We start from the raw sequence: 15,863 nt of genomic DNA on the forward strand, positions 1-15,863 counted from the left end.
GACGCAGACAGCTGGGGTATACTAGTTCTGTCCCTGAGGCGGGCAGGGGGCTTCGAGGGTGGCAACATGAAGGGAATCAGGTCACTACTTAAAATTAACCATTCCAATTCAGACCTTAACCATGCCGACCATGCGCAACATGCAGGACAAAGGCACTAGAGAAAGAAGAAGAAGAAGAAGAAGCTGATGATTTGGAATAAGTGGGGTACTGAAGAAAAGAAGGATAGAATTTCAGAGTAACTTCTGATCCATTAGTGTTATGAGCAGTGCATTACCTCACGTATCACTTGTACCTTGATGAGGAAATTGCCCATATCCTTTAACAAAACTTCTACTATATCAATTACAAGCCAATAGAGGCCGACTGCCTGAGTAGTTTTTCAGTCCAGACTGTAATTTGCGTATGATTTAATTGCAATGCAAAACATGAAAATCACACAAATCAATTTACAGAACTTTTGAAGACATTCCGAACATTATGGAAACCAGAAAATTATGCACTTGTGGCTTTAGTGGGCCAGGCTGTTGTCTTATGTTAGTCATAAGTTCTCTGACTGGCCTGCCACAAATTCATCTAATTCCACATGTTTAGCCCCACAGCAGCAGTTGCACCTTGTGTTTTCAATACAATCACACAGCTTTAAATGCATAATGAATGCCTTGCTGGAGTTTGGGCTGGTTCTGGTCTGACCAATGTAATTTTCCGTATCATCCGAGTTTCTGAATAAACTTCAAAGTTGTTTCACCAGGTTACAAGAACTGAACATAGAGTAGTAGCGAAGTTGCACAACAAACTTAATGGCAGAATGCCAGTGGGGAAATATGCCAACCATACTGCACCCATAGAGCTAATTAGCCAAAAGGGCTCAAATGTTCAACAAGAGTTGCTTTGAAGTTGTGAAATTGAAGAATTTCTTGTGCATCCACAAAGATGGAAGAAAACAGCTTGACAAGACCAGCATATGGAATATTATCCACGGTGTCAGAGTTTCATATACCAAAATTATGCTGTATGAATAGCTGTTCTGCACTTGTGACATGCCACGTTGAGGGTACAGGTCAATCACTTAAGACTGAAGTCATAGTTCAAAAAGAATATCAAAGTTACGACCAGAAATATGAAAATGGACAAAGATATTTTTATCAGCATAGAAATGAAACCAATCTAAAATCACGATAAATATTTCTACACTCACAGTAACAAAAATCGGAAAAAGCCAAGTTTAAATTAATGCAAAATCTCCAAGACTGGCAATCTTTTACAGAAGCTGCAAGGTTAGCACAGACATCAATGTGAGATGCTTATAATAGTTTCACAATGAAACTTTATCTCTAAATTTGGCAGAAAATCCAAAGAGTCTGATAGAATGTAAAGTATGCTAACGGCAAGACAAAGTCAATGCCTTCTCTGCATGATAGCTATGGAAATACTATCAATGACAGTGCTGCGAAAGCAGAGTTATGAAACACAGCCTTTCAAAATGCCTTCAACACAGAAGACTAAGAAAATATTCCAGAATTCAAATCAAGAACAGTTGCCAACATAAGGAACTTACAAGGGAACCTCCCCATCGCACCCCCCTCAGATTTAGTTACAAGTTGGCACAGTGGATAGGCCTTGAAAAACTGAACACAGATCAATTGAGAAAACAGGAAAAAGTTGTGTGGAACTGTGAAAAAATAAGCAAAATACACAAACTGAGTAGCCCATGGGCGATATAGGCAATATCATGGAGACAGTTAGCTCACGAGCGCCGTGGTCTCGTGGTAGCGTGAGCAACTGCGGAAGGAGAGGTCCTTGGTTCAAGTCTTCCCATCGAGTGAAAATTTTACTTTCTTTATTTTTGCATAGTTATTATCTGTCCGTTCGTTCATTGACATCTCTGTTCACTGTAATAAGTTTAGTGTCTGTGTTTTGCGACCGCACTGCAAAACCATGCGATTAGTAGACGAAAGGGCGTGCCTCTCCAATGGGAACAGAAAACATTTGATCGTAAGGTCATAGGTCAACCGATTCCTCCACAGGAAAACACATCTGATATATTCTATACGACACTGGTGACGGCATGTGCGTCACATGACAGGAATATGTTGTCGACCCACCTAACTTGTACACTTGGCGAATGGGTAAAAAGATTCTTCTACCTTGCCCAATTTAGGTTTTCTTGTGGATGTGATAATCACTCCAAAAAAAGTGAGGAAAACGTAAGAGTTTGTCACATAAACTGAAAATAAAAAATTAAAATTTACACTTGATGGAAGATTTGAACCTAGGACCTTTCGTTCTGCAGCTGCTCACGTTACCACGAGACCACGGCGCTCCTGCGTTCTTATCGTCCTTATTGTTGCTTATCTTCCCTTTAACTACTCAGTTTGTATATTTTGCTTATTTTTTCACAGTTCTACACAACTTCTTCCTGTTTTCTCAATTGATCTGTGTTCAGTTTTCCAAGGCCTATCCACTGTGCCAACTTATAACTAAATCTGAGGGGGGTGCGATGGGGACGTTCCCTTGTTAGAAGTAGATATGCTCAGAGTAGTGAAGCAACTTAAATCACTTAATAAAAGCAAGTTTTCTGCTCCAGACTATACCAATTAGGTTCCTTTCAGAGCATGTTTAAGAAATAGCTCCATACTTAATCATATACAACTGCTTGCTTGACGGCAGACTGGAAAGCTGAACTGATCACACCATTATTCAAGAAAGGTAGCAGGAGTAATCCACTATATAACAGTCATATCATTAATGCTGATATGCAACAGGACACACACACACACACACACACACACACACACACACTCTCTCTCTCTCTCTCTCTCTCTCTCTCTCTCTCTTCTTGATTTCCGAAAGGCTTCTGACACTATTACACGAACGACTTTTAATAAAACTGTGTGCTTATGGAATATCGTCTCAGTTATGTGACTGGACTTGTCATTCCTGTCAGAGGGGTCACAGTTTGTATTAACTAAGGAAAATCAAACAGAAGTGATTTCTGGTATTCCTCAAGGTAGTGTTACATGCTCTCTGCTCTTCGTTGAACAATTTAGGAGAAAATTTGATAAGCTGTCTTGGGTTGTGTGCAGATGATGCTGTCATTTGTCAGCTAGTAAAGTCCTCAGGAGATGAAAAATAGCAGAACGATTTAGGAAAGATATCTGTATGGTGCAAAAAACTGGCAATTGATCCTAAATAACAAAAAGTGAGAGTTCGTACACATGAGTGCTAAAAGGAATCCATTAAACTTCGGTTACATGATAAATCCGTAATCTAAATGTCGTAACTTCTACTAAATACCCAAGAATTACAATTATGAACAACTTCAACTGTAATGAACACCGGAAATGTTGTGGGAAGGCAAATCAAGAACTGTGATTTATTGGAAGAATACTTAGAAGATGCAACTGCTACTAAAGAGACTGCCTACACTATGCTTATCCATCCTGTTAGGGAATACTGGTGTGCAGTGTGGGATCCTTACCAGATAGATTTAAAGGAATATACCAAGGAAGTTCAAAGAGCAGCAGCACACATTGTATTATTGACAAAGGGGGGGAGACAGTGTCATGGACATGATACTGGATTTGGGATGAACACCATTAAAACAAAGGCATTTTTCATTGGGGGCAGAATCTGCTCACAAAATTTGAATCACCAACTTTCTCGTCATAACGCGAAAATATTTTGTTGACACTGACCTACATAGGGAGAAACAATCATCATAAAATAAGGGAAATCAGAGCTCACACAAAGAGATACAGGTGTTCATTTTTTCTGTGCGCTGTTTGAGAGTGGAATAATAGACTATTATTGTGAATGTGGTTCGATGAACCCTTCACCAGGCACTTACGTGTTATTTGCAGAGTATCCACATGGATCCAGATGTAGATGTAAGTGAGAAAATTAAGGCAATGCAGTTGCATGTAAACAGAAATGGGACTTTGTTCAAACCTACAAAGAGAGTAGTATACATTAAAAAGGAAGGTCAGTGACTTTGATTATGGTACTGACAAGGACAATATGATCATGTGATTTACTGACATGGGACAAAGTGGGAAGAAATGCTCTGGAACTTCATGAAACCTTTCTATTAATTACAGCAAAGCACATTTTTGAACTAAGGCAGAAGTAAAATGCCTTCTCAGTGGCCAGAACTGACAGGATAATGTCAACTACAGCAAATTTTATTACTGATATTTAACAGTTGGGCTTACAGTGCAACATCTGTAAGATGATGGTTTGATGAGATACTTCCACCTGAATATTATTTCAAGTCAAAAATGAAAGGAATGGGAAAATTAACAACTCACAACTTCAATCACTTTAATGAAGAACGATAAAACTAAGAGCTGTTTGCATCATTGAGATAAGTGGTGTCACAGCTTTTGGCAAACAAAAATAAAAATATTTAGTTTGCATTAACATTTCAGTTTGTAAAACCTGAATTCTACCTAAAGAATGATGAAAACCTAAAGAGAATATAGCACTTTTTATAAACAGCCACCAGTCAGGACAGTCACTGACAACAAAGGTACTAAAATTAATTCTAGGAATAAGATCACATCAGTTCCTCCATCCAGTTTTACACATAAGACAAAAATTGTTACAAAGATAAACTTTAAATAGTAATTAGTCCAGAGCATGTTACCAAGTCACAGCAGTAGACAAATATCCCATTTGATTAACAGGGTTTAGAATCAGTGCAGTGAAACCCGAAGTACCTTCAGAAGTATGTCACTGATAACAGTCCACTGTGGAGAAGAATAGTTCTGTGCTCTGATGAGAGCTATTACACTGAAACTCTTATTCATTTCTGAAATAATGCATTCCTCTTTTTATGCAGCCTCCAGAAGGGAACTATTTAAAATCAAAGGAAGCAATAGGATTAGAGTTTAACATTCCATCAGTGACATGTTCATTATAATCTGAGCAAGGCTGGAAAAGTAAATAGCACCATTCCTTCCTCAGAGAAACCACCCTAGCCTTCATCTCTATCATTTCCAGAAAAAGACCAATCTGAGCCTCATTTCTCCCAGACTTAAGTCTAGTGCCTTAGTCATTACAGTACTTCATTTTGTGTTCAGAACTGTACAAACGTACTTTAAGTACGACCCCCCCCTCCCGCCCCTCTCTCTCTCTCTCTCTCTCTCTCTCTCTCTCTCTCTCTCTCTCTCTCTCTCTCTCTCTCTTGCCCTCCCCCCCCCCCCCCCTACCCAACATTGTGCTCATTTGACTGCCAGCTCTTTCCTGGCCTACTGTGAGTACTGAGTGATGTGGGGGTGCAGCGTGAGAGATGGACAGAGGCGGGAGGGGACATTTTTATTTGTATTTCTGCTTGTGTTATGAAGGAAGAAACATGAGAGAAAGAAAGCAATGGACAATAGAGGGCAGCTACATAAAGGAGATAGTGACAAAGGCTGGACAACACTAGGTTTGGACAGAAAGGAGCCAGTAGGTGGTATAATAATTCATGGAAAATTCTGCCTTCTGGCTCTCTCCCCATCCCTTACTCCACTCCAACACTCACCATTGGCCAATAAGGAATTGGGAGTCGAATGAGCACCATGTAGGGAGACAGGCCCACACATGTTTCTCTTACAGCTTGAGAAAGAAATTTCATTCCAAAAGCTAGCAAACCAAAGCTTTGTACCTTTTGTTTGTGTATCTGTCTATGGCAAAGCACTTCTGTCTTTCAGTAAGTCGTCGTCTATTCCCAAATAAAAAAATCCAATATTAAATATTTATGTTCAACACAAGCTTATTGTTTAGACGTTAAGTCTGGTTAAAAATGGAAAGTGACGCGGACCTTGATCAAGCGTCACTTCCTTTTAACTGTACGGTATATGTTATATTGCATTTAGGAACTTTCGGGTAATTGAACATGTATCAATAATTACAGATTTCTGTAGTTGTATATATAAGTTTGGATGTAGCTGTATTGCATTGATGTACTGGTGGATATTGTGTGGTATGACTCCTGTAGTTGATAGTATAATTGGTATAATGTCAACTTTATCCTGATGCCACATGTTTTCTTTTGTATATTTGTTGTATTAACAGCCTTAACTGAGCCTTATACACATTCAACCAAATGACAGTTTTGGTAAAAACATGGCCCTACACAGATGTTCTACTGTTTTCCTGTTTACGCATCATGTGTGACACTGCAGGAGCGCGATACCCACAAAAGAAGAGGTATTATTTACATTTAATTTAAGTGTATACACCGCGAGTGCCATATGACAAGGCTTATCTCTCGATGCCGATTTGTATTTGGTGTCCCTAAGTGTCAATCTGCAGTAGGCTGCTGTTGGCTGAGCAATGTGCAGTTATGTTATACAATTAACAGCTATGACAAAGACATTTAGCATGTTGGATAGTGGGTTCAGAGCAAGACAGAACCAGAAAGGACTTAATGAGTCTCCTTGGTATATTCCACGCTTAATCTGTATTGGCTGTGATGTGATATTATCTGAATTTGTTTGGATATTAAGTGTGGTTTTTCAGTTTTTCATTACTATGTTTAGAAACTGTATCAATTTAGGATCTACTTTGTATATTTCCAATATCTGTAGTAACCATGAGTGGGGTACACTATCAAAAGCTTTTTGGTAATCAATGTATGCGTAATGTAGCGACCTTTGTTTAGTTTTAGCTTGATATGTCACCTCTGCATCTTATCAGTTGCTCTTTACATCCTCGTGCTCCTTTGCAGCAGCCTTTTTGTTCTTCATTTATAATTTTGTTCTGTGTTGTATGTGTCATTAATTTCTGTGTAATGACTGAAGTTAATATTTTGTAGATTATTGGTAGGCATGTTATGGGGCGATATTTAGCTGGGTTTGCTGTGTCTGCTTGATCTTTAGGTTTCAGATAAGTTATTCCATGTGTAAGTGTATCAGGGAATATGTATGGGTCTGCAATGTAACTGTTAAATAATTTAGTTAGATATGAATGTGTTGAGGTGAACTACTTTAGCCAGAAATTTACTATTTTATCATTTCCAGGGGCTTTCCAATTGTGCATAGAATTAATTGCTCGGGTGACTTCATGTTGCAAAATTATGACTTCAGACATTTGTGGTATCATCTTGTATGAGTCTGTTTCTGCTTGTATCGACCGTGAATGCCTGTTATGTTGTACCGGGTTGCTCCAGAAGTGTTCCATGTCTGTTGTGTTTGGTGGATTGTCTATTTTTATGTGTGTGTTATCTATTGTTTGGTAAAATTTCTTTTGGTTTGTGTTGAATGTTTGGTTTTGTTTCCTTCTATTTTCACTTTTTTTGTATCTTCTAAGTCGTTTGGCCAATGCTTGTAATTTCTGCTTCTTTTCATCTAATTGCTCTATTGCTTCTTGTTGTGAGATTTTACCTAACCTTTTTCGTTTTTTGTCTGATATTTTATTTCTTATAAATTGTGTTAGCTGTCCGATGTCTTTTTGGAGTTTTTCTATTCTGATCTGTAGCCTGTGTTGCCATGCTGGTTTTGTGGGTTTCTTCTGTGTGTTGGTTGGTTCTGATCTCTGCCTAGTGTGTATATTTAGTGTAGTGAGTGCTCCTACATAAACCAGTAGTTTTAACTCTTCCATAGTTGTGTATTCATTTATTTTGTTGTGTATGATTGTGTTGATAGTTTTTATTGTTGTTTCGACTTGTGGGTTATTTGGTGGTCTATGCAAGAATGGTCTAATGTCTGTATTTGTGTCTTTGTATTCTATATATATATCAATTGAAATTTTTCTTCTATATCTAACATGTGTGTCACTTCATGTTCTATTTGTGCTTGTGCTGGTGGCTGTCTTAAGATTTCGTTTTCCTCTGATTGTTTAATTGATGCGTGTTGTTCTCTGTTTGTTTGCTCTGGGATGTTTGAGTCCATTACTGTATTTTCTTCTTCTCCTAATTGCACATTATTTTGTTCCAGTATTTGTTGTACTTGTTGTTTGATGTTTTCTAATTCTGACTGGAGTATCCTGTTATTTTTTATTATTACACGGATCTTATCAGCTAGTCGTCGTTCTGTTAAAAATTTTAATTCTGGGTATCTGGTAATAAATGTTGTGTATACTTGTGATCTGTATCCAGTTGTGTTGGTTCCTAGGTTTGTTGCTTGGTAATAACAGAACATGAGGTGTCGATTAATTTCATCTGACCATCTCATCCTCTGTCTTTGTTTTCCTTCTAGGGTGGTTGCAGGAAGCATATACTGCAAAGCACCTCTATTTGGATTTAAATCATTTTCCAGTTGGCTAGCGGTGTCATTACCATTGTGGGCAGGCATAGGGTTCAAGTGTCGTCCCCGACCATGAGGGCGCTTGTCCGAGGCTTCTTTAGTTCTGTCCTGAACCAAGTAATCATACTAAAAGGGGGGTTAGCCCTATTAGTGGTTTGTTCTTTTCGTCACCTTTTACGACTGGCAGAACATACCGGAGGCCTATTCTTTTCTCGGGCCTCCACGGGGATGATTATTATTATTATTATTATTATTATTATTATTATTATTATTATTATTATTATTGGCATGTTTACCATAAAGTGTAACAACAATCTTAAGCTGTATAAAAAGAGTCTCAGTTGTGAAGTCATTTTTATTACAAGTAACACATTTTGCCCAGTTAAGGCAGCATCAGATTTTATGGAATGCTATCAAGAGAATTTCATCAGCTGGAAAAGTAGTTGGTCAGAAACTGATGGTGAAGAGACCATCTAAAAGACATTTCCACTAGACTAGCTACACTTTCAAATCGTGAACACTGAGTGAAGCTCAGCTTGGAGCTACACATACATTACATAAACCTGAAATACAGGGTGTCCGAAAAGACTTTCCCCGATTACATAACTTGATAACACAGGCTAGAAGTTAGATACAAATATGAAACTTGTGTCGAATTGTTTACAACTATCAAAGTTTTTTTCTGTTTTAGGTTCGCAGTATGTAAGTAGTGGATGAGGCGCAGTGCCCAAGAAGCCATGTTAACCAATCAGGAGAAGGCACAGTGTGTCCTGTGGTACCATGAGACACGATCACCAACCACAGTGCAGAGACACTTCCAGACAACATTTGGAAGGAATCCACCTGATGTCAAGAGCATTATAGCCTGGTATGAGAAGTTCAAGAACACAGGATTGGTTGCTGACCTTCCAAGGTCTAGTCGACCAAGAACCTCAGCAGACAGGGCAGAAGCCGTAAGGCAGTCTTTTCAGCGAAGTCTGAAGAAATCGGTGCGCAGGGCCTCACGTGAATTACAGATGCCAAAAAGCTCTCTCCGTGACATTTTACACAAACGTTTATTGTTTCGTGCATACAAAGTGCAAATCGTTCAGGCCCTGTTGCCCAATGACAGTACACATCGATATGACTTTGTGGTCGAAATGCTATCACGTATTGAGGACAATGATGGTTATCTCAGACGAATTGCCTTTTCCGACGAAGTGACCTTTTTTGCTCAATGGAGTCTTGAATCGCCATAATGTGCGCATTTGGGGTTCACAACCCCCTGACGAGGTCATTGAGTGCACCAGAGGCAGTCCAAAGGTGAATGTTTTGTGCGCGTTATTGCACGATCGAATTATTGGGCCATTCTTCTTCGCTGAGGCTACAATCACATCTGCAGTGTATCTGGACATGTTGCAACTCTATGCTGTTCCTCAGCTGCTTCAGTATCACCCTGATGTCTTGTTTCAGACAGATGGTGCACTGCCTCATTGGGGTTTGGACGTCCGTGCCTCTCAGTACTGTAGCTGAAATTAACCACCACTTGGCACTTTTATTTCAGATTGTTTTACTGGATACCTATCAGCTCATTGGAAGTTCTTACTGAATATACAAGGTGATCAAAAACAGTCTGAAAACCTTTTGAACATGGTTCAGGGTAGTTTGCACTGCGAAACAATTGATAAGAAAAAATGTTACACTGTGCCATCTCCAAGTTAATTAGCACTGAAGTTATCCAACCAGGCCACTGCACCTGTAAATTCAACCCAAGATCAATACAAAAATTGAACATGTGACAGTAGGAAGGATTGAATCTGAGCCAAAGAATCAGCAGACTTGTGTGCCATCATCTACGCAATAAGGGCAACAGACAATCTTATATGATGAGCTGTTTGAATTTTCATGCACTATGGCCTGATTGATCAACTTCAATGTTAATTAACTTGGAAACAGCATGATTTATCTAATTTCTTCTTAAAATTACTTCTCAGCAAAACCTACCCTGCAACACCCGTACAAGCTTTTCAGACCATTTCCGACCACCTTGTACATGTGTTGCACATTTTTAACTGTCAATCAAGATTAAATTTATATACTGTGTATAAAATATCTGAAGTATCACTGCCTCCACTTACCTGAATATTTTCTCAACAACATTATATTTGGTTTTGTGACCTGGCCAAGTTCACAAATTAAATTCATCACTGCTGCTTATTTGATGATTCTGAGAAGATTCAGCTCTTTCAGTAGTTTCATCACACTTGTCACCAAAATCCATCACATCATGAACATCAACAACCACTGAATTCCCAGTAAGGTAAATCACTATCAATTCTAGGTCATCCACCATCAAAAATCCAAACAGCAGGATATACGGAGACGGCTTTGATCACAATCTGGTGTCTGTAAGGCAACATTTAGCTCATTTATATCAATCTGTCTTCAAATTAACACACAAAAATGAAATTTACACTTATTATTGTTTTCAAGGAACATCATGTTTTGCCCTATGTAGAAATTAATAGATAAGTATAATGTATAAGCAACTTTTATCAAAATTCCCACAGCAAATGAAAATTATTTCATTTTAAAATTAAGCATAAAACTCAAACTTATTGGCAGGATACTGCAAAAAGGTGGGAATTTACGGAGATGGGACCTGGACAAACTGAAAGAACCAGAGGTTGTACAGAGTTTCATGGAGAGCATAAGGGAACAATTGACAGGAATGGGGGAAAGAAATACAGTACAAGAAGAATGGGTAGCTTTGAGGAATGAAATAGTGAATGCAGCAGAGGATCAAGTAGGTAAAAGGACGAGGATTAGTAGAAATCATTGGGTAACAGAAGAAATACTGAATTTAATCACCCTTCCCTGGGCCTGGCCTGTATCAGGGGTACGTGCGAACCCTACCTATCAACCTGGGGTTGGGAATTGCTCATTACCCAGCCACCTGTTATGCATCAGACATGAGGGTTGGCCTTCAGGAGTGCACAGCGAGGAAGAGGAACCTCAAATGCCGAAGCAGAGAAAGATAAGGGCAATGAAGAAAGAAAAAAAAGGAATGAAGAACAGTGGAGACTGTTCTGATCTTGGCTACTGAAAATGCAGAACACCTTTCCAAAAATATCCCAGACATGTTCCCCAAGGGAGGGGAAGAGAGTACCAAGAGAACAGACATGCAGCACGGAAGGGAGAAGATGGTGCAAAGGCTGGGACCCCATAGTAGCCAAGCACAAACCCGCCAAAGAGCGGTGAGCCCTCTGGGGTGTATCCATCTTTGGCATGGGTAACAGCAGCGACATGTCATGGCATGGCAGCAGTGATGCCTTGGTAGGTTGCTGGACGGAGTTGGCACCACTCTGCACACGCAAGTCACGTAATTCCCTAAATTACAGGGAGGGGAAGGGGGGGGGGGCAGTGGTAGTGAGCTCTGACGTTGCATTCAATCACATCCCAGATGTGTTCGATGGGGTTCAGATCTGGCAAGTTGTGGGGCCAGCACATCACATGGAACTCACCACTGTATTTCTTGAACCATTCCATCACACTTCTGGCATTGTGACATGGACCATTATCTTACTGAAAAATGCCACTGCCATCAGGAAACATGATGGTCATGAAGGGCGTATGCGGTCTGTAACCAGTGTGCGATACTTCTTGGCCGTCATGGTGCCTTGCACAAGCTCCACTGGACCCATGGATTCCCACGTGAATGTTCCCCTGAGCATAATGGAGCCACCACCAGCTTGTCTCCATCTTGCGCTACAGGTGTTAAGGAGCTGCTCCCCTGGAAGACAATGGATTCGAGCTCTCCCATCGACATGATGAAGGTATCACGATTCATCAGATCCTGTGCCCCAATGTCCAGTGCCAATGGTCGCACGCCCATTTCAGTTGTAGTTGCCAATGTTGTGGTAATAACATTGGCACATGCTTGTGTCATCAACTGTGGACACCCATCGTTAGGAGTTTTCGGTGCACTGTGTGTTGAGACACACTTTTACTCTGCTCAGCATTGCAGTCTGATGTTAGTTCCAGAACAGTTCGCCACCTGTCCTGTTTTACCAGTGTGCCCAGCCTACAACATCTGACAGGAGGGGTGGCCACCCAACCCTGCAACATCTGGAGATGGTTTCACAACATGTTGAAGACAGACACCACGGCACTCCTAGAAGACCCGACAAGTCATGCAGTTTCTGAAATGCTCATACCGAGCCTCCGGACCATGACAATCTGCCCTCTGCCAAACTTAGACTATCTGTCTTCCTAATTCTGCACATAACCACCACACTCACTAACTACCTACATGCACTGTGCTTGTGTTCAACTACCTGTCATACTTCACCAGGTGATGCTGCTATTGCCTCGATGCATTTGTACCTATTGCAGGCCAGTAGTCATAATGTTATGGCTGATCAGTGTATGAGGTATTTTCTTTTTAACCATTGTCCTGTTTTTGCATTTCTATTTTTTTAGAAATGCCTTTTTTACACAAAAAATCTGGTCCCTCTAACCTAATGACAATGACAATCTTCCAATAATGGGAGGAGAGGAAGTGGGCCACATATGTGTAAATGGTACGTACAGAAGATGAGAAATTGTAATGAAATACATCAACTGTAGTGTTTGGGAGTTTGTACCTAAACATTGAGTAAGTGAAACTAATTAATGTATTTTTGAGATTAAATTAAGTTTTACTTCTTCAGATATCACAAAATACAATTTTGATGAAAAATGAGTAGTACTCTCTTGTTACATAAGAAAATGTTATTTAATGTTTCTCTTAATCCTGTCATCAATTGCACACGTACCAAAAATTTACTCAAGGGCATGATGAAGGTATTAGATGGGAAGTAAGTGCACAAAATGTAACCTGTAACACTTTGAACTGGAACATGTTACTTTAATTGTTTCACTAAAAAGAAATTTGTGCTGAATCATTTCATTAAGAGGATGCAAAGCTGTGATAATGTATGAAGTGAACTAACAATTTAAAAATAATTTTGTAAATATTACATAGTGAAATACTGAATGTGAATAAAATAAAATTGTTCTTTGTTACACAAGGAAATGTAAAGCTATTTCCCTTTTTCCACTTCTCACATCAATTTTCACTGGTTTTGGTTTAAAACATCTAGCTGTTACAACACAGTCAGTCTCTGTAGCTCTTTGTTTGATAAATTTTTGGTTTCCCCCATCTCCATGGTCACTGTCATCTTGTAGCCAAAACAGGTGAAAAAGCAGCTATTGTCACTTCAGGACCCACTCTATATCGGGAGGGTCTTCAATTGCAGTTGGCAGCACTTGCAAAAATGACTGCACATTGAAGTACCTAGCAACTACCCTCTGGAGAAAGCAAATGATCTTCATGCCCCTACTACAAAAGCTCCTAAGACTAAAAATTAAAAACCACCAGTAAATGTAATATGTCTCATGACTGTTTTTAAGTGAGTATATCTAGCAAGCATGGTTATCCAGTAATTTGGGAGGGATCTGTCCAATTTTACGCACACTCCACTGTACTCGGTTTACCAAACGATAAACCATTTTTACCTAACACTGTTTCATTTTTGCATAATAAAAATAATATATATTTTCCTATCTTCTTTAAATACATCTTTACACTTTAGTTGTGCCTTCACATTACACATTTTTTTGTTTTTAAATATTTAAACACCTGTAATGTGTTTTTCTGAACTCTGCATGTATCCTTGCTTAATTTGTTTCATCTTTCTCTTATGGCAATGGGCACCTGAAACTTGCTAATGATTGCTGAATAATCTTATTTTACTAACAAACACACATTCTAACTCTTCCATTTAGTGAACACAACATACACTTTGCCTACACAAACGTAATCTTAACACTCTTCACCTTTGGCAGACAAATGTAAACATGAGAACAAAAGATTCAATTTTAACCTCCTTGCTGAGAACTTACTCAAGGAGGGGTGGCAGTGAGAAAGTACCATCTCAGAGAATACGCTTCAAAGTTTTTATTCATACAAAAATTAAAGCTCTTACGGCCAGCATTCTCATTAACTAAAACTTCTGGGTAAGAGGTCGTGGTTGAGCAACAGAAATTCTTCCTCCTGATGTTTCATCGTCAACTGAGGGCAACATCATCTGAGGTGAGTCAACAACTGGCCACTGGGACTTTGAGGACCCATTTATGTAGAGCACACAGAGTGCGGCACCACTCCTCACGTGCTTTCGACAATGAAACTTTTTCTGATTAACATCATTACTGTTGATCACGCGTACAAAATCAACCACCATATATTACATAACTTTAAGCATTCTTTTCTGCTAAAATTACTGTGGTATTTATAAAATGGCTGTGGCTTCTCTGTACATACTTGCATAATAATGCCATGTCCTAGCTAGCTAGCATGCTTGTCTCCCTAAACTTTATTTCATGATCACCATCTTCTAAAACATGTTCCACTACAGCCAAGGAACTGACTAGGAGACATCGACAAATCAGCTGGATGATGACTGGTCTAGCCTTTTAACATCAGAAACCGCCTTTCTGTGCTGGCACTGCGAACGGTTGAAAGCAAGGTGAAACTACAGTCCTAACTTTTCCTGAGGGCATGCAGCTCTACTGTATGGTTAAGTGGTGACCACAGATTATTGGTTCTGAAGTGCAGATTAAAACTGAAGGTACGGCCAAACTTTCAGGAAACATTCCTCACACACAAAGAAAGAAAATATGTTATGTAGACATGTGTCCGGAAACGCTTACTTTCCATGTTAGAGCTCATTTTATTACTTCTCTTCAAATCACATTAATCACGGAATGGAAACACACAGCAACAGAACGTACCAGCGTGACTTCAAACACTTTGTTACAGGAAATGTTCAAAATGTCCTCCGTTAGCGACGATACATGCATCCACCCTCCGTCGCATGGAATCCCTGATGCGCTGATGCAGCCCTGGAGAATGGCGTATTGTACCACAGCCGTCCACAATACAAGCACGAAGAGTCTCTACATTTGGTACCGGGGTTGCGTGAAAGTCAAGAGGGTTGAGGTCAGGAGAGCGTGGAGGCCATGGAATTGGTCCGCCTCTACCAATCCATCGGTCACCGAATCTGTTGTTGAGATGCGTACGAACACTTCGACTGAAATGTGCAGGAGCTCCATCATGCATGAACCACATGTTGTGTCGAGGTCAGGAGAGCGTGGAGGCCATGGAATTGGTCCGCCTCTACCAATCCATCGGTCACCGAATCTGTTGTTGAGATGCGTACGAACACTTCGACTGAAATGTGCAGGAGCTCCATCATGCATGAACCACATGTTGTGTCGTATTTGTAAAGGCACATGTTCTAGCAGCACAGGTAGAATATCCCGTATGAAATCATGATAATGTGCTCCATTGAGCGTAGGTGGAAGAACATGGGGCCCAATCAAGACATCACCAAGAATGTCTGCCCAAATGTTCACAGAAAATCTGTGTTGATGACGTGATTGCGCAATTGCATGCGGATTCTCGTCAGCCCACCCAACTGGCGGTGAATCGACGATGTACAGTACATACTGACGAAACTAAAATGATCTCTAACACGGAAATTAAGCGTTTCCGGACACATGTCCACATAACTCTTTTCTTTATTTGTGTGTGAGGAATGTTTCCTGAAAGT

The 15,863-nt window shown here is 39.8% G+C and overlaps 1 long non-coding RNA gene across 2 annotated transcripts in view; it reads right to left on the minus strand.

The window, feature by feature from the left end:
* The window catches only part of LOC124722043, a 64,232-nt gene that overhangs the window by 28,250 nt on the left and 20,119 nt on the right, over window positions 1-15,863 (minus strand). For both annotated transcript variants that reach the window (XR_007006435.1, XR_007006434.1), the window contains exon 2: window positions 10,347-10,614. This is a non-coding gene — a long non-coding RNA (uncharacterized LOC124722043). The remainder of the gene's footprint in view (window positions 1-10,346; window positions 10,615-15,863) is intronic.

This window comes from Schistocerca piceifrons, chromosome X, assembly GCF_021461385.2.
Source record: "Schistocerca piceifrons isolate TAMUIC-IGC-003096 chromosome X, iqSchPice1.1, whole genome shotgun sequence".
NCBI lineage: Eukaryota > Metazoa > Arthropoda > Insecta > Orthoptera > Acrididae > Schistocerca > Schistocerca piceifrons.